Below are 12934 nucleotides of genomic sequence, written 5' to 3' on the forward strand. Positions count from 1 at the left end.
TACGTCCACGATGGGTGCACTTGCCCATATGTGTGTTTAGTGTTAGTAAATATCGTGTTTTATAAATTTAAAACTTGGCTAAAAGTGTAAAAAGGGGCTTAAATATACATAAAAAATATAACACACTTCACGCACATCAAGTTTTTGGCGCCGCTGCCGGGGACACAAGGATTTTACGAAAGTTAGGAATCAACGGCCTAATCATATTTTTATTTTTCTTTAATTTTTTTTAGGATTTTTTTTAGATTTTCAGCTTCTGCAGAGCTCAGCACGGGGCCGTGCCTGGTCGGACACGGGCCGTGCTCAGCAACGTTACTGGCAGTTTTTGTTTTTCAAGTTACAGAAGGCTGACCACGGGGCCGTGCCGGTGCAACACGGGGCCGTGTCCAACTTCCAGTAACTGGGATCTGAAAAACAATCACTGTAATTCCGACCACGGGGCCGTGTTCACTCAACACGGGGCCGTGGTGAACCTTCTGACCAACATTCTTTTCTGTTTTTATTGCAGGACTTGGAACCCGACGCCATCCTCACGTAGTGTATGAGCTCCAGTTCCAATAAAGACATAAAGGAACCGCTAGAAGAACCCGAACGCTTTCTCAGAAAAAGGTTAAAAGCCAAAAACCAAGAGAAGGTTTCGGGTGATCCACCCCCAATGGCGGACCAACGTACCCTTATGGATTATCTACGGCCCACCGTAGGTAATCTAGGCGCCGCTATCAATGCTCCGAATGTCGAAGCCAATAACTTCGAACTTCGACCGCATTTGATACAAATGCTCCAAAACTCCGCAACCTTCCACGGGCTTGCGGACGAGGATCTTCATCTACATATAACTAATTTCTTAGAAATATGTGATACCTTTCGGATCAATGGAGCATCAAACGACGTCATCCGCCTCCGTATGTTTCCATTCTCACTAAAAGACCGAGCGAAAGCTTGGCTCAACACCCTCCCAGCTGGATCGGTAAACACCTGGGATGAACTAGCCCAAAAGTTTCTATATAAGTATTTCCCTCCTTCTAAAACTGCTAAATTAATGGCTGAAATTAATACATACTCACAAGAGGACGGGGAATCCTTATATGAAACTTGGGAAAGGTTCAAGGAGCTATTACGCAAGTGTCCCCATCACGGCCTCGCAATATGGCAACAAGTATCCACTTTCTACAATGGATTGTTGCCACACACTAGGCAGACACTTGATTCTAGCTCCGGGGGACTTTTAGGTAATCGACGCCCACACGAAATATATAATCAGATTGAGGAAATTGCTCAAACCAATTTTCAATGGCACACTCCCCGGGGAAATAAGTCTATCGCCCCGGGCGCCCATAAGGTCGACGAAAGCACCTCTTTACAAGCCCAAATCGAGGCCCTTTCTTCAAAAATAAAAAAATTAGAAATGACAAAAACAGTCTCGGGTATGGCTTGTGAAGGGTGTGGTGGGTCACATGAAAATTGGAGTTGCATGAAAGAAACGGACGATCAACAAGAAATGGTAAACTACATTGATAATAGACCTAGGCCGTCGGGTCCTCCAACGGGAACTTACAACCAAGGATGGCGAAACCACCCAAACCTTGGTTGGAGGGAAACCGGCAATAGTAGTAACCAACAAACCCAACGAACAAACTTTCAGCAATCAAGAAATGAGTCACAAAATTTCACTCAACAACAAGGTGGACGAGAAAGGCTCGAAGATACTATATCTCGCCTCGTCTCTGACACTGATAAGAAAAACTCGGAAAGATTTCTACAATTAGAATCTAATTTTAGGAATCAACAAGCTAGCATTCAAAACATAGAAAAACAAATAAATCAACTAGCACAAAATTTTTCCGAGAGACCGCAAGGCGCATTACCTAGCAATACCGAAACAAACCCAAAGGCGCAAGTTCACCTCATCACACTACGAAACCGCACCGTAGGGCCTGCAGAAGTACCTCCACCAACGGAAGAAACAATGCCAACACATCTGCAGGAAAAGAACTCTCCCCCATCACCAGAGCCTACCAAGGCTCCTCGAGTTCCGTACCCCGGTAGGTTAATTCGTCAAAAGACCAATGAGCAGTTCGCAAAATTCGAAAGTCTGTTAAAACAATTGCATGTCAATATTCCTTTTATCGAAGTCCTAACCCAAATGCCCAAATACTCTAAATTTATGAGAGACTTCCTTACACATAAAAAGAAAATTGAAAATTTGCAATTAGTTAATTTAGGCGAAGAATGCTCTGCCCTCGTACTCAATAAACTACCCCAAAAGAAAATCGATCCCGGAAGTTTCACGATTCCATGCTCAATAGGGGAATCACCCGTTCGCAATGCCTTGGCCGACTTAGGGGCTAGCATTAACCTCATGCCCTCATCGATGTTCAAAAGGCTTGGCTTGGGAACCACGAGCCCTACAAAAATAAGCATACAACTCGCTGATCGATCAGTCAAGTTCCCACAAGGTATCATCGAGAATGTCTTGGTAAGGGTAAGCAGATTCGTTTATCCAGTTGACTTTGTCATACTCGACATGGAGGAAGACACCGAGGTCCCCCTTATCCTAGGGAGACCCTTCCTTGCCACAGCACAAGCAGTGGTAGACATGAATGACGGGACACTGACTTTGAGGTATGGGGATGATGAGGTGAAGTTCGGAGTTAGGAAGAGAATAGAGGACGACGACCCAGTCAATTACATGAAGATTATTGATTCAAGCTTGGATGCCGCTCTCCGACGGTGTAACTTGGGAAGCAAGGCACTCCACTCAGAAGATATATAACCGGGAATCGGGTCTAGCCAAGGACCCTTATAAACGTGGCGCACCACGGAGGCATTCCGCGGATCTATCCTTAGTTTAGTTTAATCTTTTAGTTTTTGCAGAATAAAACACACTCATGGTGGTAATGGATGAAAAAGGGAACGAGAAAAATGGAACCATGCACGAAGAACAGAGCAACCCGACAAAAATCTCCATCACAGAAGGCTCAACACGGGCCGTGCTCAACCAACACGGCCCCGTGCTGAGCCCCTGCAGAAAATCACCCAGTTCAGGTAACTGGACACGGGCCGTGTTCAGCGGACACGCCCCCGTGTCCAGGCTTCTGTTTCAATTCTGTAATTTTTGTTACTGGCACTTGACCACGGGGCCGTGCCCGGTCAACACGGGGTCGTGTCCAGGATGCCAGTAACATAAATCTTTGCTTTTTAACACACTTTTATACATTCTAATCAACCAAAAACTTTATTTTTGGACACATTGAGGACAATGTGTAATTTAAGTGTGGGGGGGGGGGGGATGCTAAAACCTTGAAATTTTGCAAAATCCTAAACACAAGCCTTACACAAAACTCTATTGGAACCGCTAAACACCCCAAATTTTTTTCAAAAACTTTTTTTCATTTTTTTTATTTATTTACTTGTCTTAGTTTAAGTTGGAGATAACAAGTTCTAAAAAGGTTATATTTTTACAAGTTTACAACCGATAGCATCGTGATAAAAAAAAAAGAACCAACATAAGAAAATTATGAAACGGTATAACAAGTCTAGTTAAAAATTCGATTATATATGCTTGGTCACATTAAAAACCCATTCCCACAAAAGTGAGTTTTGAGCCTTTATTGAGCATAAAAGTACACATATTTAGATTAAATGCTCATTTTTCGTTTCTTGTGTGAATAGCTGCTCGGTCTTTACAAATCTAGAGCTTGCCACGACGATACATTCCCGGTCCTTACCAACTTAAACCCAAGTAAGTAAATGATGGAGGCATTAGGACTAACCATTTTTCTTTCAAAACCATTATTTTTCATTTTTTTTACCTACCCAAAATCCCCCTAGATAGCCCCTTTGAGCCTAAACCCTTCATTTCATTACCCCAAAACCCTTTTTACCCACCAAAAAAACCTTTTTAATTTTTTTTTAGTAACAAGTTTGCTTTTTCGTAAACTCACCTTTTTATGTGACGTTTAAAAAAAAAAAAAAAAACGATGATGATGAAGTCAAAAACAAACAAAAGCTACAAAAGCTTGTTTGGAGAAATACTTCAAAATAAAAAGTCACTAAAAACAAGGTACTTCACGAAAACCGACGCTTGTTACGATTTTCGCCCTTTTTACTAACCACCAACCACCCACCTACCTTTAAACCCAAGCCTTAACCCAAAAAGTCCTCTTGATATTTACAAAGGTAAAAAGTTAAAAAGGAGGAGGATTGATTGCTTGGCAAGCCTATGGAAGACGTAAGTTCCGTGCCGCTCTCGAGTGATTCACTAAAATATACACCTTCGGCCGAGTGTTGAGTGATCTCCCGTGAGGTATGTGAACTTGTATATATATGGAATTTTAATAAGGCATGCTATGCCCAAATAAGTAATTCAACTTATGAAAAGTTCAAAATAAATCATAACGAATAGGATTGTAAATAAATAAAAATAAAACCTATAAAAACCTTGGATTCCCGACACTCTAGGACAAGCTAAAAAATTTCTCTTCTACCTATTCCATTTGGGAGTGTAAGCCACATTTAAAGAGTTTTGCTTGAGGACAAGCAAAAGTTCAAGTGTGGGGGTATTTGATGTGTGTAAAATGCAACATATAAATCACATCAATTAAGGCATAAAACTAACCCTTTTGTATTTTCAGGATGAAATGAGCTCAAAATCACAAAAGAAGCAAAAAGACAGCTAATTATACCATAAATACAAGAAAAGGAACAAAAGTAGATTGCCCGGACCCTCAACGGCACCTCCCAAGGCAAAGAAGAAGGAACAGAGTCTGAACACGCCCCGTGTCCAGCGAACACGGGGGCGTGCCCAGGAAGCAGCAGAAAAGACAAACCAGTAGAAGCTTCCATTGCCCACCACGGGGCCGTGTCCAGTGAACACGGGGGCGTGGTGAAAGTACAGCAGGCGCATTAATTGTAATTCGCAATTACAATTAATGAAGTGAGAGAATGTCAGACGGGCACGGGGCCGTGTCCAGCGGACACGGGGCCGTGTCCAGCCTTCTGTTCAGCCTATAAATAGAGGAGCTTGGCTTCATTCTCTCTCATCCCTTGGCACACCACCTCTCTCACACCTCATCCACCACCCACCACCACCATAACACCATCATCCACCACCATCATCCATTGTCCATCGTAGAGTGTGTGAGTCGTCTCGGGATCCAAGATTGATCGTAAGAGTTCTTGACAATCAAGGCCATGTTTGCCTAAGTCTCTTACATCACTTGGTGAAGACAAGTGTTTAGTATAATACTTTTTATTTTTAATCTTTTGCACTTTTTATTTGGTTTTGTATTAATGACTTTAATAACTAGTTACTTATGTTGAAGGTGATCTTTCCTTATCGTTTGTCCGTGGTGTCTTGGCATTATTTTACTGTCTATATAAAATAAAAGATTTTCACCATTCATATCTCCACGGTCTATATGGAGGTATGTTGGCTACCTGGTCGGGGGTTAAGGGAACGGTTTGGTAAAGGTCTTGCCCTTGTTCAGCGTTTAGAGGTCCTGCTTGGGACCTGGGTCAAATTTAGTAGGATCTCCTTCAATGCCCATAGGTATTGGATGGCGGGGATCCAAACTCTTTGACCCCCTCATAAGTTAACTACTATTAATACTATAACCCGGCTATTTAGGACTGTATCCCTGCTGACTCAGACTACTTAGCCGAGGGTAACGTCACCGCCAGAAGCGGGGCCTACCACAATTTGCATTAATAACTTAATTCATTATCTTTCAATAATCCGACCCTTTAGGATTGTATCCTTGCTGACTCAAACTACTGGGTTGAGGGTAACGTCGCCTTCAAAAGAGGGGCCTACTACAATAACTAAGATAATCTCTTAAACAAGTGCAAAAGTGCGAAAATAATCAAAGGTTATACTAATACACGTGTCGGATCCAAGTGATTCATCTTGTCTATCTGTTTTTACTTTATTTTTATTTTCAGCATTTAGTTAGTTTTTATTTTTCTTAGTTTAAAACATTTTTCTCACTTTTGGATTTGATTAGACGTTGAGGATAAACCGGTATTAAAAGCTCTTGTGTCCTTGGACGACCTCGGTATCTTACCAACACTATACTACGTCCACGATGGGTGCACTTGCCCATATGTGTGTTTAGTGTTAGTAAATATCGTGTTTTATAAATTTAAAACTTGGCTAAAAGTGTAAAAAGGGGCTTAAATATACATCAAAAATATAACACACTTCACGCACATCTGGCAGAAATTGGGGAAAATCAACTATCTGGACCTGAAATAGTGCAAGAGACAACCGACAAAATCATTCAAATCAAGGAACGACTAAAAGCAGCACGTGATCGACAAAAGAGCTATGCAGATAACAGACGCAAGCCATTGGAATTTCAAGTAGGTGACAAAGTGTTATTGAAAGTCTCTCCTTGGAAAGGAGTAGAAAGATTCATAAAAAGGGGAAAGCTAAGCCCCAGGTATGTTGGACCTTTTAAAATTATTAGAAGAATAGGACCTGTAGCCTATCAGCTACAACTGCCAGAGGAAATGGCAGGAATACATGATATACTTCATGTATCTAATCTCAAGAAATGCTTAGCTAATGAATCACTGGTAGTACCTCTAAAGGATATAGAGGTAAATGAGCAATTAAAATTTGTAGAAAAGCCTCTACAGATTGAAGACAGGAAAGTCAAGAACCTCAAGCACAAGAGATTAGTTATGGTCAAAGTGAAATGGGATTCCAAAAGAGGACCAGAGTATACTTGGGAGCTTGAATCAGAAATGCAAAGGAAATATCCACACATGTTCCAGTAGATCTCGAGAACGAGCTCTAAAACAAGGTGGGGAGGATATAACAACCCTCCTAATTATGTTCGACACCCTGATATATTTTAAAATATCCCTATATGACCTAAAATACACCCTATATGCGAAAACCGAGCCCAAAATACAATATATAATTAAAAATTAAATAAAAATCAACTTTTAAAAGCGCTCGCGGGCCGCGTAGCTCTTGGCTACGTCTTACGTGGGGCGCGAGCTAAAGGACATGGAGCGCAGCCCGGTGCTGCCACGTGTCATGATCGTGTCAAAGCTAAACTCGATGAATCAGCAACCCTAGGGCCTACAACCCTACGTCACGGGCCGTGAAGGATCTTCCTTTGGCTTACGCAGGCCGCGAGGAAGTCTGAAATCACAACAATAAATAGAGGCCATCAACTTTCACTTCTGATCGTTCAATCTCTTTCTCTCTCACGAATTTCTATATAGTCAAAGTGCTTTTCGGGCATAATACCCACCTAAATAACGAAGTTCTGCCCTGTTGTAAGTATTATAACCCCGGTTACGTATTAGATACGCTGCTCGATTGATCCAGGGTTCTGTAACGACTGTCGAGGTTCTGCCCGACGTAGTCGTTGGAATGCCGTCTTAGGGAGGGTATTACTAATGTAAATATTGGGTTATTATACTAACACGTGTGCATTTGTGTAATTTAATAGATAATCACCAGGAAACCCTAAAGGAAAACCTAAGACAGCAATGTGAGTAATCTCCTTTTCACAAACTGTTTTTACAAAACCTTAAATATTTTACAATGTGATTAAGCAGTGATTTAGTCTTCGTAATTCTTCAATTACTGCCGGTATGTTGGAGTTTTGTATGCAAAATGTGGAACACATTACCATTGGACAAAGAGTTAGCCAATGTGTAATTTGACCCACCAGTCAGGATTGACAGTACTTAACGAACTGGTAACCAACCGAACAACCGGACACTACCCGAAACACCAAATTTTCACTAGAAGCATTGTTTTAACATTACCAAGCTAGTTATGGTCCACGGACATCATAACACATTATGTAACATCTAGTAACTAAATAACCTAACTAATACTTGATTTTTAACTACATAATCTAACTATTTAGTTACTACCTAGCCTAAGACCCCCCCCCACCTACAATCGGCCAACACATGGCCCCACTTGTGATTATATTTTGTTATTATAATAGATCTTGTTCCTTCTTTTAAAACATATAAACCAATGGAAATTTTGAGTTGGTGTGTAATAAGAATAACCTTAAGGACCATAACCATTTGATTTTCACAACATCACAACACTTGAGCTCTCTCTCCCTCCCATCTTCTACTCTCGGCTGAACACCCATCCCAACACATCCACCATCATCTATCATTCTTCATTCAATCCATACATATACAAAGGTGCTAGGAGGTGTACAAGGAAGCTTGGAGTTCTTGGAAGTTGAAGGAGCTTTCTCTTGTGCTTTTATCCACTCCATTTTCATCTAGTGATCATCCCTAGCCTCGAGCTGGTAGTAAGATCATTCTACTCTTCATTTTACATCTTATTTTGGTGGTTAAAAGAAGATACAAGTTGTTAATCATGATGAACACTATGAATCTTGAACTTGAAAGTTGAACATAAGACTAAATACATAAGAAATCATGATGTTTATGTGTTGTTATGCTTGTTGATTGTTGTTTGCTCATGCAATTGATGTTGATCATCATATGATCTTGCATGATGGTGATTAAAGACATAATCTAGCAAGATGAGAGGATGATTATGTTAAGATCAAAGTGATCATCCTCATGAAAATCATGAACTTGAAAGTATAAGTTGTTTTTCTTGTAAAGTGATGAACAAAGTAAGTACAAAGTCTTGTAAATCTAGGATTTTAAGAATGATTTTTCAAGAAATCAAGTTAAAAATACAAAGTTTAATAAATCTTGGTTCGTAAAGGAATTAACCACATTTTTAGTGGTTAATCAAGTGTAGGATCATGTATTTAACAAAAAAAATCCAAGAAGAAATATTTTTAGAAAAATGATTTACAAGTTGTGAAGATCTAATTTCTTCAAAAATAAAGTTTTTAAATAAACAACCACACTTTAAAGGGTAACTAAGCTTACTAAACACACTAGTAAGTTACTACAATTTTTTGTAAATTTTTAAGTTCATGAAGTAGTAATTTATGCACAATTTTGGCAAATTGGTAAGTATTGGTTTGTTTATTGTTGATTGTGTTGATTTATAAAAGAAAATAATGTGCCTTGAAAGCATGGAATTTTTCTAAAAATTAAACACTTAGAAAAATGCTTTTTTGAACAAATATTTACAAGTGTATTTAAAACCATGAATTCTCATATAAAATTTGCCATAATTTTTGTTACAAAAATTACAAATATTGGAGGTTGGTTTTGTAAATAAAAGTGACTAAATATGTCTTTAGGAAAATATATATATTTAGAAGTCACCATTTGTGTGATTATTTGTATATTATGTGTATTAGTTATATTATTTTAGGACTTGAAATAATATAACTCATCAAAATACCAAACATTACAATCCAAAATATTACCAAAACTCCAAGAAATAAATATATAAGTTATAACCACAATATTGGAGACACCGAACAAAGGAATACAACTCACAAAAATATTCCGGAAATTTTATTCATAAGTATATTTTGATAATTAATATTTTGGACACAAGAGAACCAAAAATATGATTTTTACAATTATTACAAAATATATCATATTTTTGGTAAGGAGAAAATATATTATTTTTGGTAGATAAAAATAGGGTGGAGATACACTAGAAAGTTTATTTGGCTAGAAAGGCTAGAAAGTGATCTTGACCATCCATTTAGTTAATCAAGGGCTAAGTTTAAATGATGGAAATTGAAGGGAAAAAAAGAGGCGCGTGAGTTTGTTTAGGGGCATTCTAGTCAATCCAAGCCAATAGTTTCTCTCTCCTCCAATTCCCCCCCCCATTTTTAGACGTTAATAACTCTTTCATATGACATTATTTTTTTATAAAAATTGCACCAAAAAAAACGAGCGTTTTTTTATCTTTAAAACGAGTATACTATTGCTATATTTTCAAAAAAAAAAAAAATTTAAAAACTCAGTTGCGTAAAACGCAATAGAAAAACCCCTTGTTACGTAAAACGCAATGAAAAAAAACTAAAAAATGACATTTTTCTAAAACGCAATGCTCCAAAAACACAAAGAAATGTCTTATTTGTAAAACGCAATGGCCAGAACACAAAGAAATGTCTTATTTCTAAAACGCAGTAGCCTAAAAACTCAAAAGAAAATGTACTTTCTAAAACGCAATGGACTAAAAACACATAAAAATGTGTTTTACGTAAAACGCAATGCACCAAAAACACAAACAAATGTCTTATTTCTAAAACGCAATGGCCAGAAAACACTTAAAATGTATGTTTTCTAAGACGCAATGGAATGAAAAGACATAAAAAAGTGTTTTTACCTAAAACGTAATGCACCAAAAACACAAAGAAATGTCTTATTTGTAAAACGCAATGGTCAGAAAACACTTAAAAATGACTCATTCTAAAATGCAATTGACTAAAAAACAAAAGAAAGTGTTCTATGTAAAACACAATGGAATGAAAACACCTAAAAAAGTGTTTTACCTAAAACGCAATGCACCAAAAACACTTCAAGAATGTGTTTTTCTAAAACGCAATGGCCTGAAAACACTTAAAAATGACTCATTCTAAAACGCAATTGCCTAAAAAACAAAAGAAAGTGTTCTTTGTAAAAGGCAATGGACTGAAAACACCAAAAAAAGTGTTTTACCTAAAACGCAATGCACCAAAAACACTTCAAGAATGTGTTTTTCTAAAACGCAATGGCCAGCCAGGGGCTCTGCCCCTTGGACCCCGCTACCAGGGGCGCTACCCCCGGACCCCCGCCAAGATTGTAAAACGCAATGACTAAATCAAAAATCCAGATCGTAAAAATGAAATTAAAGAATTTCTTACATGGATCAAAGTGATTCCTTCAACAATTGACGAATTTTGAATGATTGAAACACTTATCAGCGCTCGAATCGAACGGATCGAGTGACTATCTTCAAAATCACCGGGAAAAAAACGAGATTTTCTATGAAATTAAACTGGGTTTTCTTCAAAAAAAAGCTAAAGCTGAAGAACACGTTGATCGGGTGTTTGAATCATTGATTGTTGACGAAAATCGCACTATAATGTAGTGATTATTGAGATAGAAAGTGAAGAAACGGTTGAAGATGGTGGGTTTTGAAAATGGTGGGTTTTGAAGTTATTGGGTTTTGAAAAGGAAGAAGAAAGGATAAGATTGACTAAAATACCCTTCCTCTTTATTTTAAATTTTGCTACATGTCCTAATCCTATTGCTTCCTATCCTTCCTAGCCAAAATAAACTTCCTATTTGATCTTTTCCTGATAAAAATATATATTTTCTTGGAATTATTATGTTAGTGCATGCGTCTGTCGACTTCGTCTTATATCGAGTCTTGTATGTATATAGATAGATCAGGGCACGTAGTTCGAGAAATCTGTCAAATATGGGTGTAAGGGTAATTTCGCACGAAATTACACTTTGATGATTTCGTAAGAAATTATGCAGCGCACGAAAATAGATTTCACATGAAATCTGATTTCGTTTGTATAGTTTCGCACGAAATTAGCCGCCTATAAATACCCATATGTCCTCTTCATTGTAACTTTCCGGCTCAAGTACCGAAGTGCTGCCGAAGTGTCGAATTGCTATAAAAAGTTGTTATATCAATAGAAATGGCATTTAAAGTGACTTGCAAGCTGAATTACCTTGATTTGTTTGTTTCCGCCTTTCGTTTCAAGCAAAAGCTCTTCTGAACGACTCGTTTGGGTCCGAAAATGATCCTACAAGTGGTATCAGAGCTCAGGAGGAAGAGTTCATACCAATTAAGCTTCAAATTTCTGTTTTCTACGCCTTCTTTTCACAATTAACTTGATTTCACGGACAAAATGCTTTGAATTTCACACATTATGTGCGCATTACTGTTTTAACAAACCCTAGAAAGTTTCAGAGCTAAAATCAACGAATTACCTGGTCAATTTGAGAAAAATCAGTTCGACATGATGATGCCAGCATAACTTCGCACGAAATAGACATCTTGATTTCGCGCGAAATTAAATTTGTGATTGATTTCGTTTGAAATTGCTGTTAATTTCGCACGAAATCACTGTGGTTGGGTTATTTCGCACGAAATTACTTTAGTTCTGGTATTTCGCACAAAATTAGCTTGTAATTTCATACGAAATCACCTATTCCGTACCAAATCTTTATTTCAAGTGAACTAATTTCGTTTGAAGGTGTCTTGCAGGTTATTTCGATTGAACAAGGTAATTTCGCACCAAAGGCTATTCCGCGTGAATTTTAATTTTGTTTGAAAAGCTGTTAGTGTGAAATTTTGAAAACCGAATCATGGAAGAGGAATTTTATAATGCGTTGGCTACATCTCCGACTACTCCGGCAACCATTGCTCAAAACATGAACTTGGAAAATGAGACTGGAACTTTACAAAAACCTCCGAAGCTTATGGGAATCGAAGAATACTATGGTTGGAAAGATCCATTTGAAAACTGGGTTCAAGCTAATCATTTGAGATCTTGGGAGTGTATTGAGAAAAAGTATGTACTACCACGTACAGATTTGGGAGTTGAGAAAAAAGATTTCTGAATTTAAGGATAAAGAACGAGACATGTACAAAGCTGAAAAAATGATGATAAGTTTACTACAGCAAGCTATTAAAGAAGACATATTCATATTGCTTCAACATGATAAGACTTCACGTTCAATTTGGGAAGCACTGCGAATTAAGTTTGCGGGAAGTGAAAAAATGATCAAGAGTAAAAAGGCATTGCTAAAGAAAGAATTTGACTTATTCACAAGCTTACCAGGAGAAGATACAAAGAAATTGATTGAAAGATATTGTCACTTAGTCCGATCAATGTCATTGTTAGATATCAATAAAGATCGTGAGGATTGGGTTGACAAATTAGCTGATGCTTTACCTCAGAAAGAATGGGGTACATTTTTTATGATATTAAAGAACACCGGAGAATATGATGGATTGACAATCTCTCAGTTCATCGAAAAGATTGAAGGACAA

General features: G+C 38.0%; 1 non-coding gene across 1 annotated transcript; it reads right to left on the reverse strand.

The window, feature by feature from the left end:
- Nucleotides 1-1033: 1033 nt before the first annotated feature.
- On the reverse strand, nt 1034-1140 carry LOC118487838. Its single transcript, XR_004882781.1, has one exon. It is a non-coding gene; the product is annotated as a small nucleolar RNA R71 (small nucleolar RNA).
- Between the last annotated feature and the right edge of the window lie 11794 nt (nt 1141-12934).

The sequence above is a fragment of the Helianthus annuus genome, chromosome 15 (assembly GCF_002127325.2).
Source record: "Helianthus annuus cultivar XRQ/B chromosome 15, HanXRQr2.0-SUNRISE, whole genome shotgun sequence".
Lineage (NCBI taxonomy): Eukaryota > Viridiplantae > Streptophyta > Magnoliopsida > Asterales > Asteraceae > Helianthus > Helianthus annuus.